The following is a 24,653-nucleotide window of genomic DNA, read 5'->3' on the forward strand; positions in this document are numbered from 1 at the left end:
AATGACACTATCTACTGTTTATAATTCACTGCAGTTGATGTTACATAATCCTTTTTGATTACATCCCAGTTATCATCTATGATAATATTGAGCAGGTGGATACCTATAAGTATATAGGTGTGGTCATTGATCGTTCATTTACTTGGAAAGCCAACATTGATTATCTTTGTTCAAAATTCCGGCAACGATTGTATTTTTTTAAGAAGACTTAGGCTGTTTGGTGTAAATCAGAGAATTATGCAATTATTTCATTATGCCGTTTTAGGTAGTCTTTTAAATTATAGGATGCAAACTTCATATGGCAATCTTTCGGTCCAATTAAAATCACAGCTTGCATGTCTTGTGAAAACTGCAATGTAAGTTATGGGTGTAAGAGAGTACTCATCACTTCAATCAATTTACGAATCGTGGATTTTTAAAAAAATGCACAGACAATAGTGAGTGATTCAAGCCATGTTTTATTTCCAATGTATCAGCTTCTGCCATCATGGAGACGGTATAGAGTCCCACTGAGTAAGACCGTTAGAGTATCTATTAATATGTTAAATAGCAAGATGTAGTTATACATATATGTAGTTTTAAACTCTTTTTGGTTTGTGTGTGTATGTATATGTTGTGTACTAATGCAGCTTTGAGTCCAAGACAAATTTCCTGAAAAAGGACAATAAAGTAAAGTATACTAACAAACTAACTTTTTAACATTACTGTACTAAAATATTCCTAAGTTTCCCCTTTTTTATAGATGGTGATGAAACTGAAAGACTAACACTTACATCTAATTATTTTGATATTATTATATTTTAGAATCAGAATATCTATTTCAATGTGATATTACTGAAATTAATTTTTAACAGTTTAACAGTACTATTATTATTAACAGTTTTAAAAAGAGTATGTAAACGTGCAAATTAGCCTGTATAGAACATAAAGTTCTGTTGGTGTTTGTGTTTAAGAATAATTAATGTAAATGGAACAAAATGCATTCAATGACATCTTTCAAAGCAGTGATCCACAGTTTAGCTCACATAGACGGATGGTGTGATCACTGTGTGAAGAGAGTTTTGAAAAAGTGACTTTAGAATTGGGAAACTTACATTTTATTTGTGTTTGGAATAATCATTAATTTAGTTTCATTGTAAACATAGTGCTAAACAAGTAAACAAGATTTTATATTTAAATATTATATTATAATATATAATACTGATTTCAGAATTGTGCAAGGTGTATTTTCCGGAATCTCTGTGTGAACGGGGCTTATGTGAGCCAAACTATGGATCATTTATTATTGCTTTGGCAAAAAAAAAAAAAATGTCTCACTTAACACAAACACCAACAGACATTTATGTTCTATACAGGCCAATTTGCAGATGTTTACATTCTCTAATCAAAACTGATGTTCAAAACCTAATATTTAAATTCTGAATCTAAAAAAAACAAAAACAAAAAAATTATATTTAACTAAACACCTATACAAGTGTTAATCTCAGTTTCATATTTTTGTACAGTATTGTAAACGTGGATAATGTAACATTAACTGCAGTGAACAGTAGATAGTGTAATTCTTGTTTTATTTATTTAAAAAAAAAAAATTTACAAAAGAAAACTTTACAAAATAAATTTGGCAGGGTAAATCCCAGCGTTTTCTCTAGTTTATTCTAGTGTATTTGAGAAGTTGCACAGATATTGGTAACAGGACTCTGGGGGTTGTTGGCCAGTTTTCTCACCTAAGAAAAACACTGGCCTTTAAGGCCTTCCTGCATTGATATGTAAATTGCGTGTGGGGGGGAAGTGCAACAACTCAATATCACACACCCTAGTCTACATACACATGAAAAATACCTATTTTAGAATATCAAGGATAGTAATGAGTTATGGTTAAATCATTCAATCATTTATACCACAGTCTTAAATGATGTCTTAAATGATATCAGGTTAAAAGACCATGATATCTTCTCCAAACCAACTTACAGCTTGACAGCAGTTCATTTCACATTCAAAATGCACTGAAACTTCATTCTCAGATCAACTCATTCTTCCAGAACACTAGAAAAGGTTTTACCCCCCAAAAACACACGTTAAATAAAAAAACACACAAATAACGGGTAGAATTCTAACATATTTCTGCTGTTTTCTGTTGTTCAGAATTCACAGCATTTTATGTCACATGGTCATTGTTTACAGTACAGTACACATTTCCCCCAAGTTTCCCCTTTTTATAGATGGTGATGAAACTGAAAGATTAATACCTGTATGTGTTCAGCTACATCTAATTGTTTTGATAGTATTTAATTTTTTAGATTCTGAAAATATTTTACTACGGTATTACTGTAGAAGTGTTGCAAATGTCTGTGTCATTCAATGTTGTATTAATGCATTCAGTGACTACATCTTCCAAACTACATATTTCACTTAGACACAACCACTGCCAAAACTCAGAGCCCATTTTTATACACTCTTTTATACGCTCAAAACTGTTAAACATAATTGAAAGATCTTATAAACATTGAGATCTTTCAATTTAAATGAATTAATTTCTCACTTAAACACAAAGACCAACAGAACTTGATTTACTATACAGGCTTATTTGCACATGCTTACATATTATTTCCAAGACTGTGTTATTTATTTAAAAAACCTAAGCTAGACTGAAATGTGCAATATTTCTACCGTATACCACAAAGATATGTAATTTAAGTCCAAAGGGAAACTATGTTTTTATTGTATTTTTATTACTGCCAATGTCTGAGAGACCACAACCCATAAGATTGCTAAAGTAAAAAATGTGTACCGTTGGTTCATTAATGTTAAGTAATATTTTTGACTCGAACAAAATCACTTAATTGTCAATTTTTAGGTATTTGAAATGTACTATCATTAACTTTTGTAATGTTAATTTATATTATGTTATATATATGCACGGTAAAACTCTCTCCAATATGATATATACACATTATAATGCTTGATCTGTAGATAAAAGGCTGTGGATTTGCATAAAATGACTTTATTTTGTGTATTTGTATTTTATGTTTGTTGCTGTTTTAAAACGACTCGCTACCATGTGCCTGTTCACACCACAAGGACTATGAATCGGCATCAAACGCACAATAACTGGAATTTAAAACTTCACTATGTGAAGAAACAAATGATCAATAAACTGTTGGACAGATATACACTGTAAAAACTAAAGGAGCCTCAAATATCCTGTCGGATACTCAAGGAACTTCAAAATGTAATTTAAGTGCCTCAAAGCTCTTTCTCCTATAGTAGGGTTACTGGAGGAGCATTGACATACTTTGAGGTTCTTGCTGGAACTTATGGGATCCTTTAAGCACTTTGTATTTAGTTCAGAGGTTCTGGAGTCACCTTTTCATTACCATGAGACCTCGAAGTGCTTTGGGGGAAAATAGAGGAACTTGAATGCGATAAAAGGGTTATTGGAAGATCTTTTAACATTTAAGTGGTTCCTGGAAGATCTCTTATGTTAAAGCCAGCATCTGGAGGAACCCAATGGTTCTGTGAGGCCAGAATGAGAATATTATTATCCTATTATTATTATTATTATTATAGGCTACTTATGTTTGATTCAGTATAGCCTACATACCCAGGTGAAAAAAGACGTACTATTAAAAATTTACTTGAGAGTGTTTTTAGTATAGGCCTACAATACAAATATACTTTAATGCATTTTTAATACATTTAACAGTAGCCTACGTCTTTTTCACCTGGGTAGCTTACATTTATTTAGTAGGCTATCTATAGGCCTATTTTGTTGATTAATTTAAACCTTAAACAACAATACTAAATTATAATAATATTAATAAGAAGAATTCATTAATTATTATTGAATAAATAATAGTAATAAAATAATAATTTTTACCTACTTCTTCATAAATTATTATTTGAAGAAGAAGAACTAGGAGGAGAAAAGTTTTATTCTGTCACGAAACTGCTGCTATTCCTCTGCTGTCGTCGCTTCAGTGATCCTCGCGCTGCTCGCGCGCAACAAAGCTCAGCTGATCGACGTCATCGGGTAACGGCTCCTCTCATCAAAGCTTCCGCCGTTTGATCGGCTCTCCGTTACAAGGTTTGTAAACTCGCCAAATAAATATAAATACAGAGTCTACTCACTATATATTCAAACACACACATATATAAACTAAATTGATTATACATTACTACTTTTTTACAGTGTTTACCACTCGTTTATTGCACAGTATCTGGTATGAAGGTTTTAGCCGCGATGCTAACTACGTTGATCTAACGTAAGTTAATGAACAAATGGAAATTATTGACTTATTGTCTTAGATTGATTTAGTCATTCAATTCAACATATTCTGTAAAACTGTGTCTTCAAATTGCTGATATAGCCTAACTAATGTAGCTGATTCCTGCTGTCGTCATTGGCGTTTTTTATGAATAACAAAAGCAGGTTAAAATAGTTTGGTCTGTTTTTGTTTAGCCTAACTTTACTTACTACAGGTGCCCTCATTCTCTCAAATACCATTTTAAAGCCATTTACTGGTCAATAAATATTATGTTGTGAATAATCAGCTTTGTTCTTTTGTTTCCCCAGAAGAACCAGTAACGTTACATTTCTAAAATAATCTGAACATTTCAGAGGCAACATTGAATTACAGTAAGTTACCTATACACCACATGCAAGTACTTTATTACTATGAACTTTCTCTGTGTGAAATTGTATTGTTTGACTGTGTACTTTTTTAATAAGTTATTCTCTGAAAATCTTCCCTCATGCTCTCAAATCTCATTCATGTTACTCAGAAAAATAATATCACAGGTTTGGAGCTAATAATGCTATGCATTTTTTATAGGCTATACCTTAATCATATGCATTTGAATATAAGACATTTGAACCCTGAATTATAACTAAAAGTTTAGTATTTTTCGACAAAAAAAAGGAAAAAGCTATTATATGACTTCAGAAGACTTATACAACACAACCCATAACACATGAGTTGTGAACTCATTGACTATTTTTAGGATCTTTTCTGGGACATTTTTGGAGCTTAACTATTTTTTACATAAATTGTTGCATTGAATTGAACTAGACAAGTGTACATAAGAATAGTTTGAATGAATTACAAAAAAAAATGTATGCTTGTGTTTCATGCAGTGATATTGAATGGTGACGGGTTGCATTATGCCTGAGATCTGCTTTCGGGTTCCACAGACAGAAAGTCAAACAGGTTTGGAACGTCACAAGGCTGAGGAAATTATTTAATAACTTTAATAACCTTACTAACAGTAAATTTTGTACTTTGCAGGGATCTCGGTAAGCTGAAATACAAGTTTGATCAAGAATAAAAATCCTCCTGTAGACCTGAAAATCACTGAAGTGCCTGGACCATCCACCAGAAAAGAGGAAAAGCAAACAGAAAATGAAGCTGATGCACCTTTTCACTTTTCGAACTCGTTAAGTACCTCACGTGTCCCTTGTGAAGATTTTATAATTGATTGCATTTTATGTTGCAGCGAGTAAAGGTGCATCACATTTGTGAATTTCGTGAAATTACACAGGCAAAAAGACAAAATTGCTGATCGTGTGGATTCTTATTGAAATGACTGAATTCACCAGTGAACATTCACAGAACAACAGATCATTTTACTGCACCTTAACTCTGTTAAAATGGAAAATGTTTTCTGCTTGTTGTGACATAAGGAATATACTGTTTCCGGGTCGAAGCCTCTACTTCTACTTTCTCTATCTTGTTTCTAGATATTGAGAATACTCAACAACCATTTATGAACTCTGTTGATTCAAGTCACACATTTAAGCTTTTCAAAAGGCAGAGTGTACATTTCAGTCTCCAGTCTCACGGCATCCCAGACTTCAACATTTTATGATTCAAAATAGCTGAATAACTAACCATCTGAGATTTCGGAATAGAGATAAAGGTTAGGATCCTAATTTTCAGGAATATTACAGCACAATGAGTGTATATTAGCACTGTTTGTTGTCTGTTTTTGGCATCTGATAGAGCTTTTGGACTTGGAAACAGTGACGTCAGACTTAACAAGCGGACTGAAACACATGTTTTAAAATTAAGTGAAGATGGACATTTTTAAATAGTCAAAATTGTAATGTTTTACATTGATTTATTACATGGAACGTGTTTTCCATGCATTTTGTTGAGATGTCTTTTCTTGTGTAGCCTATTGTATACACATGGTTGATTATTCATGTTACTTATGTATTATACTATTGTGTGTGTGTGTGTGTATTCATTGATATTAATCTATTACTAGCTTTTTTTTTCAAGTGCATGGAAGTGTATGTATTAAAATGGATCTAAAATATGTAATAAACAATTCTTATTTTGTATTTGGTTCATTTTGTTTATTATAATAGAAGTTAATGGTGGTAACCATAGTAACAACATGAAATTAATTTAATACAAATACAATAAAATTGAAATTTGGTTCCTGGAGGCACCCACAGTGGTTCCACACAGTGCCTTATATAAGAGTTCCTCAGGAAACCTGTGTGGTTCCTCAGAGAACCGCCCCTTTTTAAAGGGTGCCTAGAGGATCTACAGACGGTTCCGCCGGTGTGGCAAAGTGAAGAACCCCAAAAGGTTCCTCCAGGCACCTTTTATTTTTACAGTGTAGGCTACACTAGGATTTGTGCGCTCGAAATTTCTTCGCTTTGTGCCGTGAACTTTTAAATGCGCACTTGTGCAGCGCTGAACACTGTGACTCCATGTTGCTTTGAGCACATCATTCTGCACCCGCGATGCGCATACGCGCTTTGTGCGCTCTGTTTTGAAGCGTTTCATATTATCATGGTTTTTCCTATATTTTTTATACCTAGCCTGCACAATACATTTAAAATAAGCATAATTTAATTGTATATTATATTGTATGCACTAAAGCTGGTGAAAACCTATCTCAGGTCCACAATGTCAGATGACAGATTAAGCAATTTAGGTGTTCTAAGTATTGAGTCAAGGAGGGCAAAGGCCTTAAATCTAGATGAATTTGCTGATCTTTTTGCAAAAAAAACACAAAAATCGTAGAATGCAGTTAATGTGACTGATTCTGAATATGTAATGCAAATTTAAAAAATATAATGGCAATGCAAATACATTGTTGAATGATTGGTAATCATGGTATTTTGCCTGTTAATGCCTATAGTGCAGTGCAGAAAATGATATGACAACAATAAGGTCTAAACTGGCCCCTCTAACAGTACAACTGGCCCCAGCTTGCCCCCAGCTTGAATGTGAGGCTATATGTAAAGCAGAAAAGCGCAATATAAATAAAATGTATCATCATCATCATGTGATTATATTTACTACTTTTGTGAATAAATCTTGCTGCAGCATTTTGGACCAGTTGAAGGCGAGCGATTTGTGACTTGGAAATACCGCAATACAATGAGTTGCTGTAGTCTAAATGGGAAGTAATAAAAGCATGAACAGCCATCTCTAGTGTTTTGTCAGTTAGGAAGTGTTTTAATTTTAGACAAAAGACGGAGTTGATAGAAACTAGATCCAGTTACTGAAGATATTTGTTTGTCAAATTTTAAAGGCCCATCTAAAAGCACACCCCAAACCTTTCTTACTTTGTCAAAAAAAAAAAAAAAAAAAAAAAACTCAAATACTCATGAACATGTGAACACGTGATGATAAGTACGCATGTGACCATGTTATATACTTGTGCATGACCTGCCTGATCTCATGAAAATGCATCTCTATGGCACGCATTGTGTTTATCGTGCAATTTTTACGCGAAAATATATTTTTTTACATGCATATAATACGCACTTTATTGAGTGTAATACACACACATCCTACAAAACTAATCCTAACCAAACATATAATACATATTACATATTACACACCACTACTAAACCTACCCTAAACCCACCCATGCCTATCATATGCACGTATAAATTGCACAATAAACACAATGTGTGCTATAGAGACGCATTTAGTGTGACCGGGTTGGAATGACGTAACAATTTCACAAATTCACGTTTATGTTGTTTACATGCAGATGGTAAAGGCATCATTTTCAAAACGAGTGATAAAAGGCATAATATATAATATACTATATAATATACTATATATACATAATGAAGACAGACTTCACTGCCAGTTCACTTCACTGTTCACACACACACACACACTGTTCAAGTCCTCACTTGTATAGATAGACATCGTTCATTGAGTCCTCACTTGGCCAGTGTAGAGTGACATTGGTCTGTTAGTAATATAGACATGTATGTGTGAGTGCAATGGCACATAACAATGGCAAGTAAATTGTTAGGGACTGCATAACCAAGCATAGAAAGTATCTATGAAGGCCTATATATAAATATATATAACTTATAGTTACAAAATAAAGACATACTTAACTGTTCACACACACACACACACACACACACAGTTCCATTGCAGGCTATTGTGAGTCCACTGTTGTATAGGTAGAGATCGTTCAGAGTTGAGATTCAATCTTGGCATGTTTAATTTTTTTAATTTTGATTTTTTTAAAGTTATATTATGAAAAAAATGATTTAATTTTTGTTTCTTCAAAATGACCAGATGCAGCAAGTCAACTCAAAAGTTTTGAATTAGATCTTAAAGAAAGGTCCACTGTTGGATGGTAACGAACGACATATGTTTGGTTGCATTTAAATTGAGCAATATTTCAAACACTGACTTTCTCTGTACATCAACATCCTAGAAACAAAGGAAACAGAAAAATAAGGACATGTCTATTGATTTTTTTTAAGAGTAGAAATTATGTTTTAATTAATAGGCAGCCAATACTATCAGTCGCATTATTAATATCTTAATAAAATAATAATTACATTATAATTATAACATTTAGTTGCAGATCCCCTCTTGGCATGCTTTTTTTTTTATAAAAAAAAATGCAAATTTGAAGTTATATTTTGAGAAATATAATATAATATATATGGTAACCCTTTATAATAACTGCATCCTATTAATCATTAGTTAAGCATTGGTAAACAGATAAATCATAATTCAGAAAGCAGACATTAGTAAGCAGTTTATAAATACACCTTTAAACGCTGTATTATTGAGTTAGAAGCATATCTATAATGTGTTTAATAATTGCATTTTCATACTTTATTAAATCAATTTATCATTTCTAAATTTAGGTGTTTACAGTGATTAATAAGATCACTTAGAAAGTGTGAGTAAATGTAGTAGATTCAGGCAGTTATAAAGCATTTAGTAGTGGTCAGTTCACTATTTCAGGACTAGTTATGCTTTGTAAATAATTTATAAAGGAGATTTAAAGACTCAGTTATCTTCTAAACAGAAAAAGGAAACAAACACAACACGATAGAGAACATAGAAATATTAACAGCCTTTAAATCTCCTTTATAAATGCTTTACAAGGCATAACTAGTCCTCACTTTAGATGAGCTCACAAAAACTCGTTTTCAAAAGCTTTCATTGTCAGGCCCCCAAAATGGCATTTTCGTTGAAATGAACGGCCAAAAAGTTTTCAGTTTTCAGTTGAAAATGATGTCGTGTAAACAGACCCTAAAGCGTGTATTATTTATTGCACTTTAGTTTTTCGACATAACATTTTGAGATTGACCTCCAAAATCTTTACAGTGTGTCTGTGATGGCAAGAAATGTACAAAGCAGCCAAACACGTATCGTTCTTTACCATCCAACTGGGGACGCGAAGTTCATTTTGATTAATAAAATCATTATTCACTGTATAAAGTATGCTTTACGCTATACTAAATATAGGTCACTATAGTGACCTGAAATCGTTACCTTAAAGAGCTATTTCTGTTTGATTAATCCTATAAACCCTAAAGGGACTGCATAACCAAACATAGAAAGTATCTATGAAGAGAGAAAATAAGTGTTAAATAAAATAAACAAATATTATGAATGATAAAAGGCATAATATATAATATACTATATAATATACTATATATACATAATGAAGACAGACTTCACTGCCAGTTCACTTCACTGTTCACACACACACACACACACACACTGTTCAAGTCCTCACTTGTATAGATAGACATCGTTCATTGAGTCCTCACTTGGCCAGTGTAGAGCGACATTGGTCTGTTAGTAATATAGACATGTATGTGTGAGTGCAATGGCACATAACAATGGCAAGTAAATTGTTAGGGACTGCATAACCAAGCATAGAAAGTATCTATGAAGGCCTAAATATAAATATATATAACTTATAGTTACAAAATAAAGACATACTTAACTATTCACACACACACACAGTTCCATTGCAGGCTATTGTGAGTCCACTGTTGTATAGGTAGAGATCGTTCAGAGTTGAGATTCAATCTTGGCATGTTTAATTTTTTTAATTTTTTTAATTTTAATTTTTTTAAAAGTTATATTATGAATTTTTGTTTCTTCAAAATGACCAGATGCAGCAAGTCAACTCAAAAGTTTTGAATTAGATCTTAAAGAAAGGTCCACTGTTGGATGGTAACGAACGACATGTTTGGTTGCATTTAAATTGAGCAATATTTCAAACACTGAATATCTCTGTACATCAACATCCTAGAAACAAAGGAAACAGAAAAATAAGGACATGTCTATTGATTTTATTAGAGTAGAAATTATGTTTTAATTAATAGGCCACAACAGAGAATGAATTTCTTAAAGCAATAACTTTGCTGTAATGTCCACAACATAAAGCTTCTGATGTTTTATAGTGCTTTCATTGAAAGTGTTATGATATTCTGTATTATTTGTTGGTATGGAACTGCTACTGAGGTACAGAAGAAATTATTAAGAAAAGTAGTAACAAGTAAATTGTTAGGGACTGCATAACCAAGCATAGAAAGTATCTATGAAGAGAGAGCGTTAAATAAGAAAAATAATATTATGAATGATAAGAGGATATTCTCGCCTCTGCTTTTGAACTGTTGCCGTCGGGCCGTCTGTATTTTTTACCCCGTTGTAGATTTAAATGGTCTTTCCTCAAGCAATTACATTTTGGATAACTGATGATGTTCGTCATTCTTTTTTCTTTTTCTTTTTTTTTTAACTATGCATATTGTGATCTGTGGTGCCTAGGCCTATATATATATATATATATATATATATATATATATATCACACACGCAAAGTTCTATTGCAGGCTATTGTGAGTCTCCACTTGTTGTATAGGTAGAGATCATTCAGAGTTGAGATTCAATCTTGGCATGTTTAATTTTATTTATTTTTAATTAAATTTTTTTTTTGCATATTTGAAGTTATATTATGAAAAAAGACCTTAAAAGAAAATTGTGTATTTCATTTTTGTTTCTTCAAAATGACCAGATGCAGCAAGTCAACTCAAAAGTTTTGAATTAGATCTTAAAGAAAGGTCCACTGTTGGATGGTAACGAACGACATATCTTTGGTTGCATTTAAATTGAGCAATATTTCAAACACTGACTTTCTCTGTACATCAACATCCTAGAAACAAAGGAAACAGAAAAATAAGGACATGTCTATTGATTTTTTGTTGTTGTTTTTTTTGTAGAAATGATGTTTTAATTAATAGGCAGCCAATACTATCTGTCGCATTATTAATGCCTTTATAATATAATAATAATTACATTATAATTATAACATTGAGTTGTAGATCCCCTCTTGGCATGTTTTTTTTATTTTATTTTTTATAAAAAAAATGCATATTTGAAGTTATATTATGAAAAATATTATATAATATATATATGGTAACCCTTTATAATAACTGCATTTAATTAATCATTAGTTAAGCATTAGTAAACAGTTAAATCATAATTCATAAAGCAGACATTAATAAGCCGTTTATAAATACAGCTTTAAATGCTGTATTATTGATTTAGAAGGATATCTATAATGTGTTTAATAATTGTATTTTCATACTTTATTAATTATCAATTTATCATTTCTAAATGAAGTATAGCATTATTTACAAAGCAGTTATTTAGGAGTTGTCAGTGATTAATAAGATCACTTAGAAAGTGTGAGTAAATGTAGTAGATTCATGGGGTTATAAAGCATTTAGTAGTGGTCAGTTCACTATTTTGTGAGCAAAAGTGAGGACTAGTTATGCCTAGTAAAGCATTTATAAAGGAGATTTAAAGACTCATTTATCTTCTAAACAGAAAAAGGAAACAAACACAACACAACACAATGATAGAGAACATAGAAATATTAACAGCCTTTAAATCTCCTACATAACTAGCATAACTAGTCCTCACTTTAGATGAGCTCACAAAAAATTGTGATCTGACCTCTACTAAATGCTTTATAACTACCTGAAAACAGTAGAAATACATGTTAATAAAGCATTTATTAACACACTAAGTAACTATTACTATATGTCTGAATAATAAGTGTATGATGTATGAATGTACATTGAATTAGTTTAATCATTTACTCACACTTTCTAAGGGATCTTATGAACCACTGACAACTCCTAAATAACTGCTTTGTAAATGATGCTATACTTCATTTAGAAATGATAAATTGATCATTAATAAAGTATGAAAATACAATTATTAAACACATTATAGATATGCTTTTAAAACAGGAATAAAGCATTTATAACTGCATTTATATACTGCTTATTAGTGTATATTAATGCTTTATAAATGAATTAACTGTTTACTAATGCTTAACTAATGATTAATAGCGTGCAGTTATTATAAAGTGTTACTGAAGCAGTTAAACAGCAGCTCTACAGTCTCAGAGCCTCTCTAGGACAGCAGCCATTCAGACAATAGAGAAGTGTGAACGACGTGTGTTAATGGGCCACTGCAGTTCCTGCTCCAGCCTACAGGAGCGCTGCTGAGTATGGACTTAAACACACACACACATGTAAGTCCCCACTTGGTCAAAAATGTACAAAATTAACCAGAGCGTGTTTTGGCTGATTTTAACATGTTTTAAAGCATGACCAACAGGGGACTTGAAAAATGTCCCCACTTGGCTCGACGGTCCCCTGTTAGTGAGTGTGTAACGACACCAAGGTCCCCAGTTAGATAGATAGACGAGTACACACGCGCACACACACACACACACACACCTTGCAATAGTCTGAGAAGAATGCTGCATTATGACATTTTTTCCCCTAAGATTGCACAGGATTCTGAAAGGCTGATGGTATATGAGCTTTATGTAAGCTGAAAATGGCATATTAATTTCAACTCAACAGAAAAAAAAATAATAAACACTTCTCTGCAGATAAGTCAGCATGCACCTGCTACAAAAAAAAGAAAAGAAAGAAAGAACATCTTACCCCTGCTTTTTAATTTATCACTCACTTCAGTGGTGAAAGCATGAGCAAGCAAAGCAAGAGAGATTTCGGTGATCTGAAGATAAGAGGCGTCTTATCCGTCGGGATGTAGTGGCAACAATTTAAACAAAGGAAATCAAAAACGCTTATGCACAAAGGCAGATTACAATAAATCAATGTTGCCGCTCTATCTGGGGCGCCTTAATGCCGCGTAAGCCAGTTTTAATGAACAACAAGGAGAGCCAACCTTTTGCAAATGAAAACACAGCTGCATTCATATCCAATATCACAGGTGTTATTTGTAGATTGATTACAGACTGAATCCTCTTTATAAACATTAGCTCACTCGAGGCCCGTCTTCCGCTTTCCTTACAGCTAGGTCTGAGATTTGTCATCATAACTGCAATTCCTACAATAAAGGAATAGATCAATTTCAAATAAGGAGACTGTGTCTTCTCAAAGTACGCCTCACACAGTCTCTTTAGAGGTTTTCTCTTCGGGAGTCCAGATCACCAGTGGAAGTCAATCAAGGGGAGAGCGATTCCTTTCCCACCAGTTAAAAATTAAAATAAAAATACACAAAATCGTACGTGACACAACAAAGCTACAAAACTCCATCTAAGTATTTTAATAAGTCAAAGCTCTGGGGAGAATGAAGCATGACAGGAATTGATTGGGCCAATGTCTGAGACATGCTGTGATAGGAATATATATACTTACACAGCGTCGCTGCAGAATGCAGATGAGTCTACAAGACAAACAATCACACCTCAGACTGAGAGAAACAGATATATGAGGGGACGAAGCGTGCAGATGTTGTGGAAAATGAGCGTCATCCGTTCTGAAGAGACGTAAGCCGTATGGAGACCGTTTCTTAATGGGTCGGGCTGGTTTGATCTCAGATGTAATTGCAGTGGTCAAACAGACACCGGCTCACTCATGGACATCAGTCGGAGACAGAGAGGGCAAGTGTGGAGGAATGTGCTTATTGATCGTCCACCTCTGTGGTCTATTCACAGAACTGCAATGATTTACAGGTTGATGGAAGTGCAGTCGTGCTGTGAAACTAACTCTATACTGGATGCAAGCGGCGCTTACAAACTAAACTGCTCCGGTGTGAATCAACAACACTTACACTGGAAACGGCCATGTGTTGTGCCGTCTGTAGTGAACAGACGCCACATCTCTGTTGTGACATTCTGGTCAGGGTTTTATTTACCAGTATTAATTCATTGCTGTGAATTTTAAATTTTTTATTAGATATTTAACATTTTATTAATACATTCATATATTTATACAATACTTGACATACTGTATTTAATATATTATATAACTGTATTTTATTCATTTTATATTTAATTGTACTTTTTAGGCTAAACATATTGATGACTCGTCTTGCATTCATGCAAGAACATTTTTTGGGCAATCAAATATTTTCTGGAATGACTAATAACAAATAGCAAATCATAACTCAAATCTGTGACATCAACTATTGCCTATTGCCTACTGACTATTACATAAATAAATATATAAAATGACATTAACTTAAGCCTATAGCTTTAATTAAATAATAAATACATAATATAAATAAACAATGTGATGACAACTAAAATCTAGTAATAATAAATAAATACTTAAATAATGTGATATTAACAAAAGCCTCTGACTTTAATTAATCAATATCAATATTGTGATGTCAACTAAACTTTAATGATTTTGAATGACTTTAATGAATAAATAAAATAAATAAATAATATAATGTCAATTAGTCTATTGACTAAAATAAATAAATACATAAACGTGATGTCACCTACAGACTTATAAAGGCCTACAGACTAATACAATAAATATATATATATATATATATACATATATATATATATATATATATATATATATATAAATAAGAAAGTCTTCTATAAAATAAATAAATAAATAATGTGGCTAACTAAAGTCAACTGACTTTAATTAATAAATACATAAATATAAATAAATAATGTGATGTCAACTAGTCTTTTGACTAAAATAAGTAAATAAATAAATAAACAAATAAACGTGATGTAATCCAAACCCGACTAAGCGCTTCAAAATGTCAACACAAACTTTCAGTTTCACTATGAAAATATGACAATACATAAAACATGGTGTTTAAATCATTTCTGACCACTACATGATATGACCATGACAGGTCTCTCTCCAACTAATGTAAATCATCTTTAGTTCTAGTTATATAGGCTACAGTTGCATCATTATTTGTGAAATTGATTGAATTGACTATTTTTTAATAACCCATGCTAAGTTATTTTGATATGCCAAATTGGGAAATGAATATTTCACTGCTGCTGAAGAATGTCCTGAGGTTCACAGCTGACAGTCTGAGCCTGAGGAGAGACTGACGTGAAGCTTTGACACTTCCAGTCAAGATTGTCTAAAACAAGACCCAGCGGCAGAGCAGTCGAGGAGCAAAGCCTAACCCTGAGACCCAGACCTGCTGAGTCAACAACCAGGACATTCATTTTAATGATCTGACACAGAAAAATTTAATTTTGCCTTCAGCTTTTTCATACATTGTCACCCAGGTCTCCAAGCTAGACGGATTCAGTGACTTCTGGAATACTGAGGTATCAACCTGAATACGCTGATTTTTTTCTCTTTTTCAGAAATTGCTAGTAAATTTCACAGATAATTACAAAGAAATACAATCAATTAAACTATTGACGTAGAAATATCTTGAAATAGTATTTTCTTGTAAAACGCACTCAAAAAAATCTCATTTACAACTTACTTTTTTTTTTTTTACAACGTGGTTGAGATAATAACCACCCTTTGTATATGACCTAAAATGTCTAATAATCTAATAATAAGCTAATAAACAAATAATAGTTGTTGCCAAAATATATTTTAATCAGTATTTGAAATCACAGAAACATGCCACAGGAAAAATAATAAAATTAATATTTATACACACACCCATTCAAAAGTTTAGTGTTAGTATATATATATATATATATATATATATATATATATATATATATATATATATATATATATATATATATATATATATATATAAAGAATACTTTCAGCAAAGATGCATTAAATTGCTCAAAAATGTCAGTAAAGAGATATTCATAATGTTTCCAAAGATTTTTATTTCAAATAAATGCTGTTATTTTGAACTTTCTATTTGTCAAATAATCCTGAAATAATGTATCATGGTTTCCACAAAACAATATTAAGCCGCACATCTGTTTTCAACATTGATCACAAACAGAAATGTTTCTTGAGCATCAAATCATCATATTAGAATGATTTCTGAAGGATCATGTGACTCTGAAGACTAGAGTAATGATGCTGAAAATTCAGCTTTGATCACAGGAATAATGCAGCATTAGTGAGCATAAAAAACCTTTCAAAATCTTAATTATTCCCAAAATTTGACTGATAGTGAAAAAACTACAACAAATAAACAAATATTTACTTATATTTTTTTCTCTTTACATTTCAGGAACAACCCAAATCAACCCACATATTGATGATGGTGCGTTTCTGATCGATTACAGTCCCATGAGCAAGCGGAACAGCTTCAGTCTTTACTTAATGCACCAGAACCAGTACAATTCCCACCGGCAGCCATTGTTCCGAAGAGGTCGCGTCGGGGACTGAAATGACTTCTCATGAGTAACAAACGAAAATCCACTCAAAATATCATGATAGAAGTGTGATGCAATAATGCATGACCACGGCCGTCTCTTCTGAATAATGTATCACTACAGTGAGCAGATCCTCATCATCTCCCTGGAAATGTCAGAGACGAAATCAGATTCCAAATGTCAAGTAAACACGATTCTTTGAAAGAAAATGCATTCCAGGCTCAGGAATATTGCTTGATTTCCTCGGTCTGGACTGATAAAACTGTTGGTCAGGATTGGCTCGACTGCATATTCTCCCACATTGTGGCGGTGAGATCTGCAAGTGAACTCTAAATAAAGACGAGTGTGCCGGCCTGTGTCAGGACGTACTGAACTCTCCAGGCAGAGGACGGTGTCCCTCGAGGGACATCTCACACGCTCATTTACACAAGCTGCTCCAGTCAAACAGATGACTAAAGCCCTAAAGGTCAAGTCTCTCAACCATTTCAGGAAGGATCTCAGAAGGCACTAATGTTGTATGTTATATCACACATCCACAGAACACCTAGCCTGGGAAAACCCAGACAACTTCCGGCAAATTTAGATTTGCTCTGTAAGTAGTCTGGCAAAGAGCTCATTCAAGCCCATTTCTAATCCGTCGAAATCGCAGCACCAATCAGAAACGTTGAGGCGGGCTTTACACGATGACGATCGCTCTGATTGGTTTTAGGTCGATCCAATTGCGCCCAGAGGCATTTGAGCGACGTCCGTTGGTGAAGCGCAGCAACTTTTAAATGCATTATTATATTCAAATTGCAAACACATGAGGACAGTCTCCATGAAAGACCCACTGGCAGATGAACGTGCTACTACATTTCTCTCCGAAACGGTAGGAAATTAAATTAGATTTAATAGAGGATTTTAACTGTGACCAGGCTACAGAACACCTATAGTTGGCGTCCGGGTGGATTTACGCAGTGACGTGTAACGCAGTCACTCTTTTGGCGGGTTGAATTTAATATACAGTATAACATATACATTTTTCAATTGTAGTCCTTTAAAAAGGCATCTGAAATAATGAACTAAGTACAATGTAATGTTGTCAAACATATCGATTTTCCGATACATGTCGATACTGAAATATCTGAAGCGCTTCCCATACTCATTTTCTGTAGAATATACAGTATACCAGCTGCACTTTCTTTCTCTCCGGATGAATATTGTTGGCGTTACAGGGCTTGAATTTCGGTGTGGGATTGTTTTTACACATTCCTGCAGATGTTGTGCTCACAATCAAGATAATAAATAATTTTAAAAATAATTTTTAGATAATACAAAAAATATCTATATTGCTGTTTCCCCCCATGGTTTCAATGTCAAAATTGTGGCCTGTGAAAATGTTGAGTGGCTAGTAACTTTGGAAAACCAATAGCCAGTGTGTGGCTGGTGAGCAAAAAAAGTTAATGTCAAGCCCTGTGTATATTATATGTGACCCTGGACCACAAAACCAGTCACATGGGTACATTTTTTGAAATTGAGATGTATACATCATATGAAAGCTGAATAAATAAGCTTTCCATTGATGTATGGTTTGCAAGGATAGGACAATATTTGGTCAAGATACAAATATTTGAAAATCTGGAATCTGAGGGTGCAAAAAAATCGAAACATTGAGAAAATCTCCTTTAAATGTTCGCGATTGTGCTGCATTCACTCACAAAAATAAATGTTTTATATATTTACGGTTGGTAATTTACAAAATATCTTCATGGAACATGATCTTTACTTAATAGCCTATGATTTTTTTTTGCCTGGAAATCCAGACCTAAATCTAAAAGATTAATGGTCTGGAGTCGACTAATGAAAATCGGCCAGCTTGAGGGCGACACCAAGCATGCATTTGAAAATCTCACTGCACGCAATTGGATAACACTACGACCAATCACAACAAGTTATCGCTTAGCTACCAGCGGAGCTAACTGGTAGATTAGACTCTTACCGTCTCCGGTCGGCAAAAAACCAAAAACGCCCTTCTTGCAAAGGAACGATTCGAGCGGCGTCTTCTGTTCCTCTCTTAGAGAAAAAGTCTAAATCTTTCATTGTAGCGGCCAAAGCCGTTTCAAACAACTGGTGTTCATCCATAGCCATCTTGCAATGTTTACTAATGACTTCGACGTCACAGCGCTGTCGTCATCTCGCCTCTGGCCCGCCTATATCAGATAACCCGATGTGATTGGTGCAGCTCGGATACAAGGTCATATTTAATGAGCATCATTACTCAACACCAGAGTAACTCGCTGAGCAAATTCAACTTGTGCTCTCGCGAGAACTCTGGATTACCAGGGAAATTATTTTTGCCATAAAAGAAAAATCGATAATTTTGACCCATACAATGTATTGTTGGCTATTGCCACAAATATACCCGTGCGACTTGTGACTGTTTTTGTGATCCAGGGTCACATATATGATCAAATATGTATATAAAAAAACAGTTTAAATGTAAAACGTACAGAATAAATCAACAGAGCACAAACAGCACGAGTCCGTCATGATTCTTCTTCAGCTGGTCTCGTACCGTAAGATGTGATTAAGGTGTCGTAACACTCTATAAGGCACGACTGAAGATTGTCAGTAAATATCAGCATCTGGGCCTGTGTGAGGTATCAGCAGTATCAGTGTGTTTTTCAATGAGACGTGCTTCATTATCTGTGTGTGCACTAGACAGTTGTGACGTCTGTGTCTGTGAACACGCAGCAGACTGACGCTTTAGGCTCCAAGCCACACACACTCTGTGTCTTTCTGTTTATGTGTAGATAATGCCCGGGTGAATGTACATTATCCTGCTCATTACACGGATACTAATACATTATTGATTTGACATATCCCTTTTAAAAAATGAGAAGAAGAAAGAGACCCCTGTGATTTCAAAGGCAACAGACAAAGAAAAAATTATGGAGGGCCAGCTTCAAAATTAAATAAACATTGAAATATTCAAATAAATATTTTAAATACATAATGAAACTGTTAATAAAACATACAAATCATTCAATTAATTATTAAACCAACAAACAGTTTAGTAAATGTACCTTTTTCTTTAATTTAGCATTTGTTTGCACTAATTTCTTTGCATTATTTTTGGATTGCTTTTTGATTTAAGCATACGCTCGTCTCATTTCATATTCATTTTCAGGAAGACCAAAGAACTCGAGTTTGAGAGGTTGACTGACGCAATCCAAAAATAGTGCTAAAAATGAGCACAAACAAATGCTAAAATGAAATGAAAGGAAGTAATTTGTCTGGTGATTTAATCATTCATTTCATATTTTTAATGTTTAACTAAAAATTTTATTCTTATTAAATTATTTATTTAAATATTTCAACATTTATTTAATGATTTAATTTTGAGTAGTGTGGTCCTCCATAAAAATACCCCCCAACATTTTAAATTATGTATCTAGAAAAACATAATCTAAAATGTAATATCTGATAAATGTACTGTATGTTGCTTTCATGAATGACTTCAGTTGCCTGAAGACCATACGGTTTATTAAACCTAACTTATAGAGGTTATTTCAATCTGAAAAAATAATGATTTGTGATATCAGCCAAAAAGGATTCAGAGTTATTACATTTGGATAAGATTATGAAAACAAACAAAATTGGAACAATGCACAACAAGACCAGGAATGTGCATTAAGTCAATAGGGTCAATTTGATTTAATGTTTGTTTAAAGCATAAACTATTCCTCTGAGCTGCATCATCTCACATTCAGATGATGAGTTGATCTAATCCTCTCTTCTTGTACTCAATCTGTATCTCCCTTGTCCCTCTCTTCTCCTTTCCCAGGTCCAGTTTTGCTCCATCTGTCTCTCTCTCTGGCTGTGTCGTCCGTCACAGGTAGTCATTATACCCATAGCAGATGGTGCAGCTGTTGTCTGGTGTCTGAGAGTCTCTTCACTCACCACACGGCTCTGAGGCTATGGACACAACACACTCAGACTTGCTGCTGTGTGTGTGGAGAAATGATTTACTAGCTCACACATTCGCCATCGACGAGCCTGGCTGAAATCAGCAGGAAATAGAGCTGGATACTCTCAGATTAATCTGTTCTGGGCATATTTAATATACACAACTAAACAGTGTAATTGGAAATATACATGTGATTATTCTTGTGTCGGTAGCACTTTATTTATCATTCCTTTTCACTATGTACATGTACTTATTATAGTTATTACAATAACAGGGTAATAAATAGGTACTAACCTTGAACCTATCCCTAAACCTAACCTTAACCCATGTAGAGTTACCTTACTGTATATTACCCATATGTACACTGCAAGTACACACAAGTGCAAAAATTAAGAATAAAGTGCAACCCTTGTGTCTTTAAAGGTATATTTCAGCCCAATATTTGAAGTTATGTTCTCATTTACACGACCATTCAAATGTTTGGGTCAGTAAGACTCAAAAGTAACTTTTTTATTTAGGATGCATTCAATTGTTCAAAAGTGACAGTAACGACATTTTTAATGCTACAATAAATGAATATAATACAAATAAACGCTGTTCTTTTGAACATTCTAATTATCAAAAAATCATAAAAAAAACATTTATCACGGTTTCCACAGAAATATTGAGCAGCACAACTGTTTCAACATTGATAATAAAAAGAAATGTTTTTTTGAGCAGCAAATCATCATATTAGAATGATTTCTTAAGGATCATGTGACATTCAGAATTCAACTTTCCCATCGCATGAATAAATTACATTTTAAAATGTATTAAAATAGAAAAAAAATATTTTAAATGGTAATAATATTTCACATAATTTTTTTTTACTGTATGTTTGATCACATAAATGCAGCCTTAATCGACTTACAAAAACATACAAAAATCTTACCGACCCCAATCTTTTGAACAGTTGCTTATTTTACCGTCATGTCATTCCAAACCTGCATGACTTTATTTCATCTGTGGAATATAAAAGGTTACACTTTGAAATATTTTCTGTATAATTAAAGTGCATGTAAATGTATGCTGAACTCCAAAAACGGTAATCCATATATGACTTGTGTGCAATCCATCAAGTCTTTTGCTAGTTTGCTATGTGTGATAAACAGACCAGACCTCCAGACCTCAGTTGTTTCTCTCAAATCAAAAATAGCAGCTTTAGATGCGTCGTAGCCGATTTTAAATGTCACTGGTTCTCATGAGCTTTTCTCAGCATATTCTTGAAATTGTCTCCTTTTGTGAAAGTCACAGGTTTGGAACGACATGAGAGTGAGTAAATGATGACAGAATGTGAATTTTTTTGGGTGAACTATCCCTTTAACACATCTTTCACACTGTTTAACCACCTTTAGAGTTAGAGTAACTCCTTTCATTACGATGCCTCTTTCACCGCGGTGGACTCATTATTCTTCAAATGATGCTCGTTTTCAATATGTGCACTTGAACACTAAAGGAATCGATCTGGTCTTACAAATCGACCCTGTTTTATTCAGCCATTCACTGGAATTGAAAGAGCACACAACAAACGTACTACAATAACTCATGTAAGATTAGACCTGCACATCACGGTATAAGAGATCATTAGTGAGATTAATAATTAGTATCAACGTGGAAACAAAATGCAAAGGCTGTGCTTTAGATGTGGCAGAGAAAGTGTGAGGAGGAGTAGACACAGTTTTCCATATGGCTTTATGCATAAGAATGAGTAAATAATGACAGAATTTATATTTTTGAAGAATTATTTCCTTTAGAGGCTTTAGAGGCAGCCAACAAACAGACTGGGAGCAAATATATAATGCATTTCCGAGCAAACAGAAGAGCACAGCCTTGAAGGATGGAGAGATCTCTCGCAGAGCATCTTACAATCACACAATTTGTTTTAATAAGCCTAAAACCTCGAGAAAGTTTACTATGATCCTCTGGTACAATAATGTCAGGAATTGAACTTGTAATTGAGCAAAGTGCGACTGCCTCGCGTCAAAACAAACAGTGCAGCTCCGAGCCAATAAAACTAGTTCTTCACGGGAGATTAACTGAAATTTCACATCATGCTAAAATGAAAATGTGGAAATAACGGCTAGTTTTCAAGCCAGGAATTTAAGAGGGGGAAACAAAGTAATAAACCATTATCTGCTGCAAAACAACTGCTGCCTCACTTACGACCAAATAAATCAAAAAATTAATACTGAATTTTCCTGATTGCTAAACTCAAAGACATTTTTTACATTTTCCATTGCACATGCTCCTCTTTGGTATGCTAAAAATCCATTTGAGATCACATTTTGTGGTTCTTGCAAAATGCAATCATCATGATTACCCATTCCTCATATTATATCAGTGATTTGAACAAACTCTAAGTACTAAATATCAGCATGTAATTCGTCCCACACTGTTTGTGAATGATACTAGAAATCAAGACGTTTATAAAGGAAAAGCAATCAGACTTACAAATTTCATCTGGCGGACCTGAAAGTGCACGGCAAAACATCTCATTTTATATAGTTTCACCTTCTATCTGAAGAGCTGCTGTGATGGCGCTCTACACTCACAGTCTGTTAAGTTAAAACATGTAAATGCATTATGTGATTTGCACAGTCGATCCCCACAAGGCACAATCACCATCACCATCATTCAATCTAGCCGTGATCTCAGACATTGTCTTACTGTAATTGGCCTGAGCCTACGGTAATGAGTTCTGGTGATGATAATGTAATGCACGTACATGGCAAAATGTTTGAACGAAATGTATATGTCTCAAATGCGCATTGTTCTCTAAACTATCCCATCAGGATGGACACTTCCCAGAATGCCTGAAATCTGTTGGCGGAAGATGATGGCTATAATCAGCTATGTGATTAGAATACGGCTTTGATTGTTTCCGCCAGGTTTCTCTCTCTAACCTGTGCGAGGAGAGATTCTCTGGAGAGAGCTAATAGGATCTTAAGACCAAAGTGAAAATGTGTGAGTCTGAACAGCGTTCCCTCATTTTTGGGCCACGTTTGCATGGAGAATGTTAAGTAGGCTTCTCCACACAGTAGGGTGGAAGACGACGCACGGTAACTTCATCAAAGAGAATATTTCAGATCGGAGAACACAATGAACCTGGAGACACCAGTTGTCATCATGATTATTAAGATGCTTTGGAGTTCAAGAAGATTTATATCAAGGAATGGATGGTGAATTTCTGCTCAGTTGCAATTCCACTGGCAGATGGTCGTGTGCCATTCAGAACTGAAATGAGAATGCCTTTCCAATTCATGAATTTGAAATGAGGTAGCAAACAGGATGCAGAGTTGAAATGCAAGGAAGTAAAATTAAAGGTCCCATTGCATGGATTATTTTATTATTTTAGAATGTTTCCTGGGGTGCCCTTATAATGTTAGTATGTTTTTAGATCAAAAATTGTTATAATTTAGAAATAAAAGGCATATTTCCTAGCCTGATTTCATCCTCTGATTTGAACGCTCTGTTTGAAGGGGCGTGTCTGCTGTGAGACTTCAGTGTAAACGCCCACTGCTGTGATTGGCTGATGTTAGACTTCAGTGTAAACGCCCACTGCTGTGATTGGCTGATGTGAGACTTCAGTGTAAACGCCCACTGCTGTGATTGGCTGACATGCTTGCATATGAAATATCTCGCATTACATGTGGAACTCTCTCGAAAACTTTGACTATTACAGCTATTATACGTTTTTACTATTACAGCTATCGAGATTAACTAATCGTGAGAAGTTTTTTAAGTAT

General features: G+C 33.9%; 1 protein-coding gene and 1 long non-coding RNA gene across 8 annotated transcripts in view; one reads left to right on the top strand and one right to left on the bottom strand.

Moving 5' to 3' along the window:
- Positions 1 to 24,653, bottom strand: part of b3galt1b (UDP-Gal:betaGlcNAc beta 1,3-galactosyltransferase, polypeptide 1b) — a 180,988-nt gene that overhangs the window by 37,184 nt on the left and 119,151 nt on the right. Inside the window, exon 1 of one of the 6 annotated variants that reach the window (XM_082174794.1) lies at positions 13,987 to 14,210. The exons of the other annotated variants lie outside the window; for them this stretch is intronic. The gene's annotated coding sequence lies outside the window, so the exon portion shown is untranslated. Of the gene's footprint in view, positions 1 to 13,986; positions 14,211 to 24,653 lie in introns of those variants that run through there. 6 annotated transcript variants of the gene reach the window in all.
- Positions 3,823 to 6,299, top strand: LOC309503866. Of its 2 annotated transcripts, none has more exons than XR_014207906.1 (3): positions 3,823 to 4,088; positions 4,577 to 4,636; positions 5,135 to 6,299. It is a non-coding gene; the product is annotated as an uncharacterized lncRNA (long non-coding RNA). The 2 variants fall into 2 exon arrangements; XR_014207907.1 differs by having other exon boundaries at positions 3,823 to 4,084; positions 4,190 to 4,636.

The sequence above is a fragment of the Leuciscus leuciscus genome (assembly GCF_965113295.1).
Source record: "Leuciscus leuciscus genome assembly, chromosome: 7".
NCBI lineage: Eukaryota > Metazoa > Chordata > Actinopteri > Cypriniformes > Leuciscidae > Leuciscus > Leuciscus leuciscus.